The 16,395-nt window shown below is 35.9% G+C and overlaps 1 protein-coding gene across 2 annotated transcripts in view; it reads left to right on the plus strand.

The window, feature by feature from the left end:
- Window positions 1-16,395, plus strand: part of rgn (regeneration) — a 318,060-nt gene that overhangs the window by 108,282 nt on the left and 193,383 nt on the right. The window lies entirely within an intron of this gene.

The raw sequence follows: 16,395 nt of genomic DNA on the forward strand, positions 1-16,395 counted from the left end.
TCAATACAAAATGGACGTTGAAATAGTTTTGGCCAGAAAATTTGTATTTGGGACCATTGTGGTATGGTAGAAATATTACGATCTGCAAAGGATGTACCAAATCTGTATGTACCTTCGAGAATTATCGTGCGCATAATGTTTGCGAAAAAACTTAAACTTTTGTAGGGGAGGTACCCCAGGGAGTGGGCAGACATGACCCATCTTCGAACTTAAACTGAGATTGGACAAAATATTACGAAAGCCAAATCGGTTAACCCGTTCGATTGTTATCGTGCGCTCCAGCCAGCTAGACAGACAAACAGATGGACATTGCTAAATCGACTCCAAATTGTCTGAAACAGATTTCGTCCAAACATAGTTGGGGTCTAAAACCATTATTTCGATGAGGCACTTTTTGCCCGTATGAAAGTGTATATACCCTCGTTAGCATAAATGCTGAGGGTATAAATATGTATAATAGGGTAGGATATATTAAATAATTCTTTATAATTTCCTATAAGATGTTCTTCAACTACATATTACTACTCATCAATTTGTATTTACGTATTACATTTCAAAACAATCATCATATTTTTAAATCGACTGACTTACTGATTATATTATTACATATTAAATAAGAGATTAGAATTTATTTATAAGTGCGATTTTGGCGTGATTAGAAATGTTAAATATAGAAAAAAATACAGATCATTTTAAATATAAAGCATATGTTGCATTCAAACATATATAATCATTTTTCAACGCTATACAATTTAGCAAATATGTATGGATGTGAGCACTAAGCCTAAGTTCACCTCCTGATATGCCAAACACACATGTGGTTGTCATACTTTTAATTAATGAAAAATCTACATGGTATTGTAAATTTGAAATGCAATCGATACTGTCTGTCAGTCAGACACCACTTAGTCAGCAAATCATCGATTTTATTCTTAGCCATGAGCCATATTGCGGCTGATGATGATGATGCCATCCACTTACTTATACACACAAGTACATATGTACATATATGGCGCTGGTACTGATTAGGGGGGAAAACGGATTTTTCTATTATGAACTGCATATCGTCTGTTACAATTAATGTATAATTTGTAATGTTGTTGTTGTTGTTTGGGTTTCACTAACAATATTAAGTTAAAACGATGCCATTGCTGACAGCCACTTAAAGATAAGGCCACATAATAATCAAACGTGTTTTTTGTGTAGACAAATCGACTATGTATGAAGTGAATTGACTGCAGTGCAGATTTTTCCCTAGGGCAACACCAAATGTTTTGAGGTTAAATGCCTTGATTACAACAAATGTCACAATTAGATAAGGGGACGCCTCCTAATAAAAAATTTAACAAAGTCGGTTAGATGAAATAAAAAGTTGCTTAAATTTAATAACATTTTACAGATGCCCTATGAGGCTTTATTGTTAAAATAATTATATAGTGAATGGTGGTTTATTGTTATCTTTTTTAATATCAATTTTGTTGCTGCAAGATGTGGGAGGTGTGGAGCTGTTCAAAATAAAACAGTTTATTATCATTAAATGCTTGCATATATAATTTTAGATGTTATTAGAAAGACTTTTAATGTTAAAAGTATGAAAGAATAACGATAACTTTACAACATTTTAGAAGAAATTGCTAAACAAATTCGATTCAGTCATATATACCTACAGTTAAAAACCTATCTATCGCCAGTGGGGTAAACAAATTGAACTTCATTGTTTCAAGATTTTCTTCTTCTTTAAAGGATAACACGCTAGTGCATAAGTCCTTGGCCACTTAGTGGTAATGGGTGTATAAATAGTACATTGAGACGCACTTAGGTCAAATCATACTTTTTCAAAATCTGAGTTTTATGCACCCTTAACTAACAAAATTTTATGATGTCAATTATTACGTTTTCAAATCCGCATATAAAACACATGTACTTGACAAATATGTACATTTGTACATATATTTAAGATCGCACTGGCTAACTGTCATTCACCTTGAAATTGCTCTCATTATCAAATAAATAATTTCAGCTTTTATTACAACAATGCATTCTTGTTGACTTAAACACACACACACTTACTCTCCCCGTCCCAAAGACATAAAAAATGACTCTCTAAAAATAACAAAACATTTCAAATGGGAATAATAAGTCTCTGAAAAATAGTTTTGTAAAAAGTATTTTTTAACATTTTTGTTTGGGTTCCAAGCTGTGTTTTATTTTCGTATGAACACAACTGTTTACCAATGTCAACATAGTACACAACATCAATATATGTACATACATATGTACATAGGTATGAATGTATGTTTGCTGATGTTGAGGAATGTAAGTGGCCTGCTGTCGTCGTCGTCCATTTGGGTGCAGCAGCAGCAACGGTCATGTAAACAGGTTGAACTTAAGTTAGATGATATAGTACCTTCTCCAGTAACTATACGAACTATTCAAGTGAATTTTCTACGATATATGAGAGGAATTTTTGTAGCCATGGTTAATTCGTCGTCTGTTTCTGGCTACTTTGTTCATTGTTAGTTTATACGAAAAAAAAAGAAAAAACTCAACAATTCTGTAGTGGAAAATTATTTTGCAACTTTAAGGTCAACATTATTTTTGTAAACAACAATACACAAAGACTTGGTTATAAGAAACAATTACAACAACGACAATGAAAAATGTAAGGTAAATATTTAAAATAAATATAGAGTAAGATGGGAGATGTGTGACACACATAGTATTTTTATATGTTGTAGGAGTTACTTCATCGGAAAATCGAAAATGTATGATAGGAAATTACAGTATCAAAGCAACAAGCCTTTCTGAAACAAAACAAACTTCAATATTTCATGTTTAGTTTTTCTAAAATATGTACCAAAATATGTACAACTGAGCAGCAATTGGCTACGTAAGAACCGTGAAATAATATTAATTTTTTGGTCCAAATGTTCTCTATTCTGTTAGAAAATAAGGTCATAAACAACAATATTAAATTATTGAAATCGGGCTGTGTTACTATAATGTGTTTATACGGCCAAAAAAGGCCACAATATTCAGAAAACTCTCTAATTACTTAATATTTCGGAAAATGATCTTGTCCGCTTTTCGATCTATCCGAAGATGAAAGTTTGAACTTATAAAGGCCGAGGGTATATCTCGCAAGGCAAAGCCGTTTGATACTTTTTTAAATTGTTTTTATACCCTCAGCATTTATGCTAATGATACGGGCAAAATGTGCCTCATCGAAATAATGGTTTTAGACCCCAAGTATGTTTGGACGAAATGTGTTTCAGACAATTTGGAGTCGATTGAGCAATGTCCGTCTGTCTGTCTGTCTGGCTGGCTGGTGCGCACGATAACTCTCGAACGGATCAATCGATTCGGTTCAAATTTTGGGTATCGAAATATTTTGTCCAGATTCGATTTAAGTTCGAAGATGGGCTATATAGGTCCACTCCTTCAGGTACCTCCCCCACAAATGTTCAAAAATTGTCGCAAAACTTGTGCGCACGATAACTCTTGTAGGGAATAACTGATTTGGTCCATACTTTGCACATCGTGTAATTTCTACCAAACTTAGATGAGGTTCCAATATGGACTCAATCGGTCCACTCCTTCGGGTACCTCCCACACAAAATTTCGGACCTGGTCTCAAATCGCTTTGATTTTTGTTTACGAAAGTTGTATTCGCTGTCCTCCATACGACGCTGTAAGTTTCATTAGGGGCAAGTCCATACTTCCTGAGAAAATAGCCTGAAAGTTACAAAAAACCCTATGACACCGTATGTAGTGGTTGGAGCGCAAGATAACTCTCGAACGGATCTGCCGATTTGGTCCAAAATTTGGCTTTCGTAATATTTTTTCCAAACTTAGTTCAAGTTCAAAGATGGATTAAATCGGTCCACTCTTTCCGGTACCTCCCCCACAAAAGTTCAAAAATGTTCGGAAAATTTGTGCGCATGATAACTCTGGAAGGGAGTAACCGATGTGGTCCGTACTTTGCACATCGTGTAATTTCTACCAAACTTAGATTAAGTTTTAAATATGCACTCAATCGGTCCACTCCTTCGGGTACTTCCCACACAAAATTTCGGAAAAGTTCAGTTTAGGACCTTGTCTCAAATCGCTTTGATTTTTGTTGTAAAATCTTGTATTCACTGTGCCCTATACGAAGGTACAAGTTTCCTCAGGGGCAAGTCCATACTTCCTGAGAAAATAGCCTGAAAGTTGTAAAATAAACCCTGTGACACCATGTTTATGGGTGGAAGTGCAAGATAATTCTCGAACGGAAATGCCGATTCCGGCCAAAATTTGGCCTTCGTAATATTGTTTTCAAACTTACTTTAAGTTCGTAGATAAGCCATATCGGTCCACTTTTTCAAGTACCTACCCCACAAAAGTTCAAAAATATTCGGAAAAATTGTGCGCACCATAACTCTTGATGGTAGTGACAGATTTGGTCCATACTTTACACATTCTCATAATATCTACCAGATATAGATCAGGTTCGAATATGGACTATATTTGTCCACTCCATCCCGTACCTCCCACACAACATTTTGGATAAGTTCACTTTAAGACCTGCTATTGAATCACTTTGATTTTTGTTGAATCAACCTACATTCGCTGCCTCAATTACGATGGTAAAAGTTGTTTCAGGGGCAAGTCCATACTTCTTGAGAAAACAGCCCGAAGGGTGTAAAAAACCCCTATGGCACCTCCATGGTTTATGTCGGTCCATTCCTTTAAGTACCTTTTCCGCAAAATTTTTGAACTTTAATCCTAATCAACATTTTTGTCGGTTCATACGACCAAAATTTTGAAACCCCCTAAATACACAAGTTTTTTGTGAAAAAAGTGTTCCAATTTATTCAGGCTGAGGGTATATCTCTGTCGGCAAAGCCGACTGAGGCTTTTTTACTTGTTTTCACAGAATCGTGTATAAGCAGATCAGAGCCTAAAAAAGCCAAATAACAAAGCAAAAATCTTTTAATTTGATTGCATTTATTTTTAACACACACTTATGTAATAGACCGACCGATCTGTGCCCACTAAGATTTATGGACAGATGAAATACCGGCTAAACAACTGAAATCAATTAGCCAAAAATTATTATTTTTTGTGAAAACTTGTGAACTTGCGAACAAAATTATATAATTTTTTTGGTGATTTTATCTTAACGATTTTAGACTTTCCAAATGGACCGAGATAGTCCATTTTGAAAGTGGATCTAATTTTGTGAACCATTCCTTCCGATAGATATTGTGCAATCCATCCATTTTAGTTGGTCACCGTAGGATATTTAAGAGGTTATCAGAAGCAATCCTCGAACAGTTTTTATACTGCACTTGAAGGTGTTGTCCGATACAGTCTATCTTAGGGTGGGACAAATGTTCATTGTATCGCTGTAAACATTTCAAAACGACCCTCAAAGAGCTCATCTGTAAAATTTTTGAACTTCATTCATTTCAATTTTTTGCATTCCCTTTTAATATTTCGTTCTTTCAGAAACGTTTTTCCGTCACAACGGATGTGTGCACATTTTGCTGCTACTTTCTATGTTGTTCTCTTCGGAAGCACCACCTTGACGTAGGATTCTGTCATGGGATGAGTACAACTTTGCGTTGTGCTAATAATATCGAAGCGCTCAGTGTTGTCCTGAAGAAATCGGTTTTGCATACAAGTCTCCATTGGCTCAAGCTAATGCACCATAAACATACCAGAAGGCACAATGGAGACTTCTTTCATATCAATAAGTGTACCCTGATTCATATTAGCTCAATAAAACGGGACCCACGTCCGAACACACCGCTTGTAGAGAAGTTCAACATGGCTGAAATACTCAGGAAATAGGTGTAATACTTATTATGCTGAGGCGTATTTTTGCCATCACTAAAAGTATGATGTTGTCCGGCCTGGGACCAGTGTTGCCGAATTTATCGCCCATAATTGAAAAATGACGATTTTATGGTCCAAATTGAAGATTTTTCAGGTAAACCAGAATTGTATGAAATAAAAGACGATAACTATATTTTGACCAAAATTTCACGATAGACTTCAAGGAAAACAACGTTCCAAACTCGATTTTATGAGCTTTTTTAATGTTTTAAGCAATTTTCAGACGGATTGGCTATATTTAGACACATATCTGGAATACAGGTATTTTCATATTTTTTGCCTGATCTTCGATTTACATCAGCTACAATTTTCGTTTAGGATTGTTATTGGATGAAAATCTTACTTCAAAAGTTTTCGAGATATAATACTGCCTACTAATGCCCTCTTTAAGCGGTGATTCAGTTTTGAATGACAGTTTTTATCGATTTCCGACTGCCAAACTACCAAAATCTACGTGTACCGACAAAAAATGGAGGGTCACATTGTTAAGCAAGCGATATTTGAGCTATAAGCTGTCATTCAAAACTGGCAAAGAGTACCCAGCTTTATCTTTCCGCATTGCTGCAAACTCGATAACCATAGCCAAAACTATCATCTTCTGCAAGCTGTTTTAAAGCGGTATTTAAGTGAGAGGGTTAGAGGGTTTATTGCTGTGAGTTGTATATTTTATGTTGTCTCATTGCAAAACTATCAGCAAACAAGTGAGCCAAGACTATAGTCGGGTCGGGGCCGACTATGTGATACCCAACACCACTTCCCTGTTCAAAAGCTTTTGACTAATAAAATTCAAAATATTAAAATTGGGATAGCTTAGCGCCTTTGCTCTGTAGCGTGTAGCGTGATTTCCAAAAAAGTGGAAAAATGGGATGTATTACCGACTATTGCGATATCTCCGTTATTTGGATACCTACGCCAACCTGCTTTACATCATTGTAATGATGGGATTTTTTACTTTCATTGTCAGACTTTGCTTTTGGAAGGTCCCGAACCAAAGCTGTGATATTCGTCATTATTATTAAAATCGCAAAAATGAAAAGTTGTGTTCTATTAGCGGCTTTTGCGATATCTTCGTTGTTTGACCACATACGACAACCTACGTAACATCGTTGCAAAGGTGATATTTTCTACTTTCATTAGCAGGTATTGCTTTTGATATACCCCTTTTAGAAGCGGAGATATTCGCTTTGAAATAAAACGTTGACTTTTTCTCCAAATAAGTTTTTTACCCATTCCGACCCCTGAATATTATCCGACCATCACCAAAATCAATAGGCTTCTTTCTCTGTAGGATCCCCATTAGCCCCCAAAATTTCGTGACGATCCGATCAAAATTGCGACCTGTAGCGTGATTACAAAAAAATGAAAAAATGGGATGTATTGCCGACTATTGTGATATCTACGTTATGTGGCCACCTATGCCAACCTATTTTGCTTCACTGTAAAGATGGAATTTTCTACTTTCATAGCCAGACTTTGTTTTTGGAAGATCCCCAACCGAAGCTGTGATATTCGTCGTTATTATTAAAATCGCAAAAATAAAAAGTTGGGTTCTATTAGCGGCTATTGCGATATAATCGTTGTTTGATCACCTACGAGAACCCACTTTACATCATTAGAAAGGCGATATTTTCTACTTTCATGGCCAGGTTCTGCTTTTGATATACCCCATATTGAAGCTGAGATATTCGCTTAGGAAAAAAACGTTGTCTTTTTCTCCAAATAAGTTTTAGCCCATTACGACCCCTAAATATTATCCGACCATCATCAAAATCAATGGGCTTCTTCATCTGTGTGACCCCCGTTAACCCTCAAAATTTCGTGACGATCCGTTCAAAATTGAGACCTGTAGCGTGATTTCCAAAAAAGTGGAAAAATGGGATGTATTACCGACTATTGCGATATCTCCGTTATTTGGTCACCTACGCCGACCTCGTTTACATCATTGTAAAGATGGGATCTTCTATTTTCATAGCCAGGCTTTGCTTTTGGAAAGTCCCCAACCAAAGCTGTGATATTCGTCATTATAATTAAAATCGCAAAAATAAAAATTTGGGTTTTATTTGCGACTATTGTGATATCTTCGTTGTTTGACCACCTACGGCAACCTACGTTACATCGTTGTAAAGGTGATATTTTCTACTTTTATTGTCAGGTTTTGCTTTTGGTATACCCCGTATAGAAGCTGAGATATTCGCTTTGGAAAAAAACGTTGTCTTTTTATCCACATAAGTTTTTTGCCCATTCCGACCCCTAAATATTATCCGACCATCACCAAAATCAATAGGCTTCTTCCCCTCCAAAACCCCCATCAACATCCAAAATTTCGTGACGATCCGATCAAAATTGCGACCTGTAGCGTGATTACAAGGTTTAGATGGACAGACGGACAGACGGACGGACGGACGGACTGACGGACGGACACACATAGCCAGATCGACTCAGCTTGTCGAGACATTCATTTTGGTATATATAAGTATGGGTCTACGACCATTATTTCGATGCGTTACAAACTTTTTGGCCAAAACCAACTTATAATACCCTCCCCACATAGTGGTGTAGGGTATAAAAATCGTATAAAACGGTAACCAAACCTAGTTTCCGACCATGTTGACGATTTTCCAAATTTTGTTGACGATTTGACGATTTTTTGTCGATTTCCGATCAATAACTGTCGGCAACGCTGCCTGGGAATCCGGGCATTTAGTGTGCAAGGCGGGTTTATTTACCAAAGCATCGCCGTGTGTCTCTTACGTTCAGTCAGGTTCCAATACTTCAAGAAGCTACTGATTAGAGTTGATATCGAATTATCTCCTACAACAGATCATTTTTGTGTATATATTAAATCAGGTCAAGTGATCGCAATGTTTTCTGCCCCAAAGTCTATGGGTGCAATATTTCATTTTGGATGGTAAATATTACGATAGTTCGGCCATAGCTGTTCTTCTTCCCAAAATAAATAAATTTGCTTGGAATATTAATAAAAAATAAAATTAATTTAATAAAAATGTTAAAAACGTTTGCGGTTCTCGTCAGCCTCAGGTGGTCATCCGCCTCAACCATATCGCCAAAGTGTGAAAATCAAGCCTTCCGATTTTGTCTTGAAGTTTTGTATCCACTTTTTATACCCTACACCACTATGTGGAAATGGTATTATAAGTTTGTTTTGGTAAAAATTCATATAACACCGCGAAATATTCGTCGGAGACCTCCAATGTGGTATACCAATCTTCATATCTCGGCGAGATAAAGCGATTTTGAGATGTGTGTCCGTCCGTGTGTCTGTCCATAATAAATTGTAATCAAACTCCAGGCAGCAATTATGGACCGATCGTCACGAAATTTGGTATGGAGGTCGGTTTCACAACAGAATAGATCGCTATTTTAATTGGTGATGATCATGAAATATTTAGCGGGTGAAATGGACCAAAAACATAATTGTTATCCGATTTTGTAGCTGCTCTGTAGGTCGCAATAATAGTCCGATCGCCTCGAAATAAGGTAAGAGTACATGACAAAGAAGAAGCTTGCAATTTGAGATGGCGATCAGATAATATTTAGAGGGTTAAATAGACCACAACTCTTGAGTGAAAATTGTGAAAATTTTTAATGTACAACTTATATATATTTTCCTGGAAGAGACATTCCGGGCAAGTGAGCTATACTTGAAGAGGAACGCTTGATCTTTCTATTGATTTCAATTGTGTTGGTGTACATAATAAGATAACAGAGTTACAGCCTAATATATCCTGTTATTTGTTTGTAGTGGTATCATAAACACGCTAGAGTTCGCAATTATAGCTCAATAATCACGAAATTTTGCACGAGGTAAAAGTTTAGGTAAAGGAAGATGCTTACAATTTTGGATGATGATCTGATATTATTTAGAGGGTGAAATGGACCATTACTTTTGTATGAAAAAAAAAATATTTTTGGTCTATATTTTATTTCCTGGAGGCAATATGCCGGAAAAGTAGACTACATATGGAAAAAGAACTACTGATCTTCCCCCCCGATGCAAATTGCAATCACGTGTCTGCTAGATAACGGGATTACTGCCTAATATATAATGGGTTTTGTGTAGAGAACCACATGTTCCCACTCCCAGTTTTTTCATTATTGCAAATTGCATGGTGCCCCAGCGTATTAATTGTCCAATTGGATTTTTATACATAATTTGTAGCATGGGTCGCTTTGCCAGCTTTTTGCAAAACGATTCCCCAGCCAGGCAAAATCAAATTCTCAGCGGTGGCAAAATATCCTTCAGTAAGGTTTGCGACATTTTCTGAATATTTCAGCCATATCAAACTTCTCTACAAGTGGTGTTTTAGGGCACGCCGTTCGGACTCGGAGATAAGCTGTGGGTCCCATATCATTGAGCGAATTTGAATCGCGGTACACTCACTCATTGATATGAGAGAAGTCTCTCTTGTCCCTTCTGAGATGTTTGTAAAAGAATTATTATATTATTATTTAAGCTTGGTGTGATACGGTACCAGAATCCACAAAGTTATTTCTTACAATAAGTTTATTTGTTCCATAAAAAATTTTGATTTGTGAAAAGCTAATTCCCAGTGGTAAAAGGTGAAGGGTATCACATGGTCGGCCCCGTCCGACTATAGCCTTGGCTTACTTGTTTTTTGATATTTTGGCATATAACAGCCAAAGCATTTAGATTTTTGCCTTGAGACAGTGCAAATTTTTCGTAAAATATCGATAAATGACATTGTCCTACAAATGTTGACCAGAAAGACATCTGATGCAAAAATTCTATCGTGTTGGGGTCCATGGACAACAAAAATACCCTCGTTCGTTTGGATCACTTTGTTTTATTGTTTTATAACAGTAAAAGTATTGAAAAACGGAGTTTCTTAGATCTTCAGATTTAAATGGACAAAACTTATTTTTTTCACAACGGATTTCTATTGGTTCTTCTTCTTAAAGGGGTAAACATATATTTCGAACAAGCTTTGTTTTCTTAAATCTGTTAACAAATGCTTAAAACGGAAACGCAAAACGCGTATTTTGATGTTCAAATCGATCCACCCAAATTTATACCCTACACTATGATTTCGGTCAAAAAGGTATAGACCCCACATTTCAGGAAATTTAGAGTAGATTTTGCTATACAAATATGCTCGAGAAGTAATTGATTTCTTTCAAACTTGGCACAATGTTTATTTCTTCTCCACTTACATAAGGACCGAAGATGGACACTCACTCTTCTAAAAAATTCAAAAATGTGCGGTAACGGCATTTAAGCGAGTGTTTTTTTTTTTTTTTGCATGTTGCAGTTTAAGGATAGTTTTCGATATTATCATTATTATGTTCTTATGGTCCGATTTTAACGGTATATTTTCCGAAAATTTTGAAAAAAAACTACAAACCTAAACAGTTTACCGATAATTTTTAATAACAATAAATATAGTAATTTGGGATGGAGGCATAGTGAGAAACATGTCGTGTAGTGCTTTGTGATGACAATTTCTCTAACATTCTTTTTCATTTGCAAAATATCTTCTAATTATTCGGCTCATCTCGAAAGCCTTAACAGATGGAAATAAAACAAGTATGTATAATTTTGTGGAATAGCCAGAATTAAATTGAATTGCTTGATCATTAGTTGAGGAATTTCTTCGTATTGGATTAATAATCTATAGACGAACTATTTTCTTTGTTTTCATAGGCCACGGTTACATTTCGGTCGTCAAAACCAAATGATATTTTTACTCGTTTTCTCAATAAATAATCTTAAAATTAAACAGTATATATTTCCAATTCCCAATGCCATATTGATTAAGGCAACAAAACTTTTTCGTACTCAGAAACCCATTGTCCGTTTGTACATATTTTTTTGGTCCGTGGAGATGTATGGATAAGTACAGGTAAATTTTTTTCCACTTTGTATTCAATGACAAAAGTCAACATCTTTGTTTTTTTACTTTTTTTTCTATTTCCCTTAAATTCAATTTGTGTATTTGAACAAGTGTCACATTATAACCCATTCGCATATTCTACGCTTTGTCTGCTAAATATAGCACAGTGCACTGATAAGAAAATGTATTTTAAAAATATAAACAATTTATATTTTTGGAGTCTAGCTAGAAAGGTCTCTAGAATCTATCTGTTAAAGGTAGTAAACGATTAATTTACGAGATACTAAAGAGACTATAGATAAAATTACAAATCATAAGATTTACATATGTCCTGATCTTTTGAAAATTCTGAATATGAAACAAAGAAGTATTAAATTAAAAATTCCTCAATTAAAAAAATATATTTCAAAACCTGGCTAATATATTGATTCTACTAACCTAATAAATCTGAACATATTTAAAATATGTATTTCGTATTTTTCTAAAACGTTGCAATTTATTTTTTTTTTTTTCAGGTATGTTCGTCTAAATATTGTGTAAATACTATATTGCCATCTCTAATGTAAGTTTAAAATTATTCTAATTAAGTTAATTGTGTAGAACCTTCAACATAAAATATCTATTGCATGTCTAGCATGTGTTTACAATACGAAGTGAGACCATTTCACTGTTAGTTTTTCCTCTTCATGTTCTTCATCATTGTCTCTTGCAGATGCATATTTACTTAGACCTTCTTATATTTATGAGATGAGATTTTATGAATGATTTCACATGTATGTACGTGCGTAGATATGACACTAAATATGCATAGCATCCGCCATAAGGTAATGTTTACTTTTCGCAATGTAATGTAAGAAGTTACACACATTTAGTAACGGTGACACTGACAGGCACGCACATTAAGACTAATATTTACATAGCCATTAAACGTCAGTTGTTGTCTGCGCACATCAGACTTCTACGAAGAAAATAAGGAAGTTTTAGCTGGAGAAGAAGTAAACATTTCCAGATTTTCTTATTTTATATTTTTCTAATAACCCAGCAAAAAATCGATACAAAATAAGTATTTTTTGTATACATAAAAACTCATTAAACAAGCTATACAATCTCAAGGTTGGTGTCCTGAGGAATTAGATTTACAAATCACAAAAAATCTACAAAAATGCATGTAAACTCCCAGTATCAAAAACTACAATTATATTGAGGATGTTTAGCCTAAGATGTGAGTTTTTTGTTGAAGAAATATATTTCACTAGATAAATAAAGCTAAAATTTTGCATTATACGTTGACAAACATTGATTCAAGAACATTCTAGGCGACTGACTCTAAAGCTTAGAATTCGAATTCCTTCTTTCTTTCCATACGTTATTGAGCTTACAGAAAATTGTTCTAAGAGGGTTCTAAGTAAGCAGAAGACCAAATTGAGAATTTTCACTTTCTTTTGAGGTAATTTTGAGATAATTTAGAGATTGGGGGCCACCGTGGTGCAATGGTTAGCACGTCCGCCTTGCACTCAGAAGGTCTGCGGTTCGAATCCCAGGCCAAGCAACATCAAATTTTCAACGGTGGCAAAATTCCCCCTCAGTAATGCTGGCGACATTTCCTGAGTATTTAAACCATGAAATACTTCTCCACAAGTGGTGTCGTAAGACACGCCGTTCGGACTTGGCAATAAAAAGTAGGTCCCATATCATTGAGCCAATATGAAACGGCGTGCACTCATTGATATGAGAGAAGTCTCCCTTGTCCCTTCAGGGATGTTGTGGGAACATATGTATGTATGTATGTAATTTAGAGGTTTGCTGGGAAAGGAAAAACTAAAAATATAGCAACATGTTGATAATCACTTCATGTCAACATGTTGCTAATAAGTTTCATGATAAAATAAGAAAGATTTACATCAAAAGAAAGAATAGTTTGCATCTTAGGAAAACATTTTACAGACTTCGCATGGAAATTATTTTCTAAAAATATAACATTTAACCACCAAGTCTGTATGTATGAGTCTTATGCATTGAACTGTTTTTTCAATAATGTATCTTTCACTCTCTCAATACATTTTCTTGACAAACCACTAAAAATAAAAGGTTCTCTAAATAATTTATTAGCTAAGGTCGTGGTCTTAGGTCGCCGAACATAACGACATGATTATTATGATGACAGACCATCTTGGCTCATGGTGTTCACGACCAAGTGTGTGTGTGTATTTTTTATATTATTTTATGTTTTTTTTTTGTATGATTGTGTCTTTTGTTATGGGGATTACATTGATTGCTTGTGTTTCGTATACCAAGCGACAGAATCATTGGTGCGGATAGATAAAATGAACTTTAGTTCAATTTTCTTCTTTCATCTAAAATGTACATGAATATTACTATGTGTTATGAGCGTTATGTCTTGGCAGTATCTGAACTAGTAAGCAGAATGTAGTACATCCATAAATTGCCATCAATATTTTTTTAATATTCTATCTAGTGACATGGAATGTATTGGAAATATTCAATTTATGGGTTTGTCGGCATCGTATTTGGCGAGAAAAGCCAGCGAAACGAATCGATTGTATGAACATGGTTAGTTTTGGTTTTCAAAATTGAGTCTATAAGTGTCTAGGGATGATGAAAGGTGTAAAGAAATTATATGTCCAGTCTTCTCGTCATATTAAATCTGTCTTTATGAATAACAAAACGCAGGCCCGGTTTAGACATTTTATTTCATCTTTATTTGGAAAATCAGAATATTTGTCTTCCCTCAAACAATTGAAATGTTGTAATTGCGAACCCAAGGAAGACTTGTAGTAAAAATTTCAAAGCGTTCCCAGGGCAGGCCAAATATTTGTGACAGAATAGATGTACCATAACAACAAACAGACATATCGAAGAAGGACTTAAAGAAGAACATTATAATTTCCAATTTGTTATAAAACGTTGATTGTGAATGTAGGTTACATAGAGGGAATGCAGTCTTCCCGGAGTTAAAATTATTATTATGTAATAAAGACAAAAAAGGACTACCGGTGAGACTTCTTAAAGTGTAGAAGGGAGGAGAAGAAATTTCAAAGGGTCTCCCAGACTTAGTCCGGTTGTCTTAGCGAGATAGTGAAGTGTAAAGGGGCTTTGTCGTCGGCTTGGGTAAGTTCAGTCGCGTCCAGGGTCTCCATAAGGACCCACTAAACCTTACGAAATAAAAAGACTAGTATTCTCCCTTTCCCGGGGAGTTTTATACGGATTTTATTGAATTAAGACCTAATTTACAATCTACTTGTGTTTGAATGCGATAAGAATGAATTCAATGGGTATATATTTGGATTAATCGTTGGCGTGAAAATTATGCAGACTCGCTGGGGTTTTCCAGCTGAGGAGATCGTGTTGAAGATCAAGTGTGAATGATCGGGAGCACGATGTATTCTGTGTTCGGCAGCAGATGATCGGGAAGACGATGTATTCGGTGTTCGTCTGCAGATGATCGGGAAGACGGTGTAATCAGTGTTCGGATTCAGATGATCGGGAAGACGGTGTATTCAGTGTTCGGATTCATATGATCGGGGAACCGAGGGGTTCGACGTTCTGGTATTGGTATTCGGTATTTCATTTATCTATCTTTTCTCTAATATATGAATGAATATTTCGAGCGTTTCAATCAGAAATGATGAGTGGCTTATGGGTCTAAATTCTTTAGCATTTTCTTGACTTTTTGAGTGGTCTTTGTCATTACTTTCCTCAGTCTAAGTTTATTTCTGGCGCAATTCAATCCAAACATCCCAGAAGGAACAAAAGAGACTTCTCTCATATCAATGAGTGCACCCCGATTCATATTAAGCTCAATGATATGGGACCTACTGTTTATCGCCGAGTCCGAACGGCGTGTCTTAAGACACCACTTGTGGAGAAGTTTTTCAAGGCTCAAATACTCAGGAGGGGTATTTTGTCACCGTTGAAAATGTGGAAGTTTATCTTTCCAAAATCTGTTGAACTTCTCCGTGTTCGTTTTTGGGGCCTCGGCACAATGGCTCCGTTGAGTGTCAATTCATGTCATGCGTTGTCAGTTAATCGCGTCACACATATCAACGCTTCTGTCAATAACTTAGCATCACTAATGATATTTTCATGTGGTTGTTGTTTCAACGTTGATTGGGTGCCACCGTGGTGCAATGGTATGCACACCCGCCTTGCACACTGAAGGTCGTGGGTTCGATTCCGCGGCCAGTATTTCCTGAGTATTTCAGCCATGTAAAACTTCTCTGCAAGTGGTGTCTTAGGACACGCCGTTCGGACTCGGCGATAAACTGTAGGTCCAATATCATTGGGCTAATATGAATCGGGGTGCACTCATTGATATGAGAGAAGTCTCCCTTGTTCCGTGTGGGACGTTTGTGGAAACATTATATATTGTTTCAACGCCTATCTCGTCACCCAACGGAACCATTGTGCCTTGGCCTTTATGGTTGCGAAAACGCGTAATGGGCGTTGCGTTTTCAGAAATGTGAAAGGGTATCAATTGTGATCTGTAATATACTTCTTAGCGGATACTATCCGATTATCTATTTCGATTTGTCATCTGGCTGATACCAGACTGAGATCAGTGTCCTCCTACCTTTCCGTAAAGTTAGTAATACAAATGTAGGGTTAATACCTTATCGGTATG

The sequence above is a fragment of the Musca autumnalis genome, unplaced genomic scaffold, assembly GCF_047663935.1.
Source record: "Musca autumnalis isolate F117 unplaced genomic scaffold, ASM4766393v1 scaffold_4, whole genome shotgun sequence".
NCBI lineage: Eukaryota > Metazoa > Arthropoda > Insecta > Diptera > Muscidae > Musca > Musca autumnalis.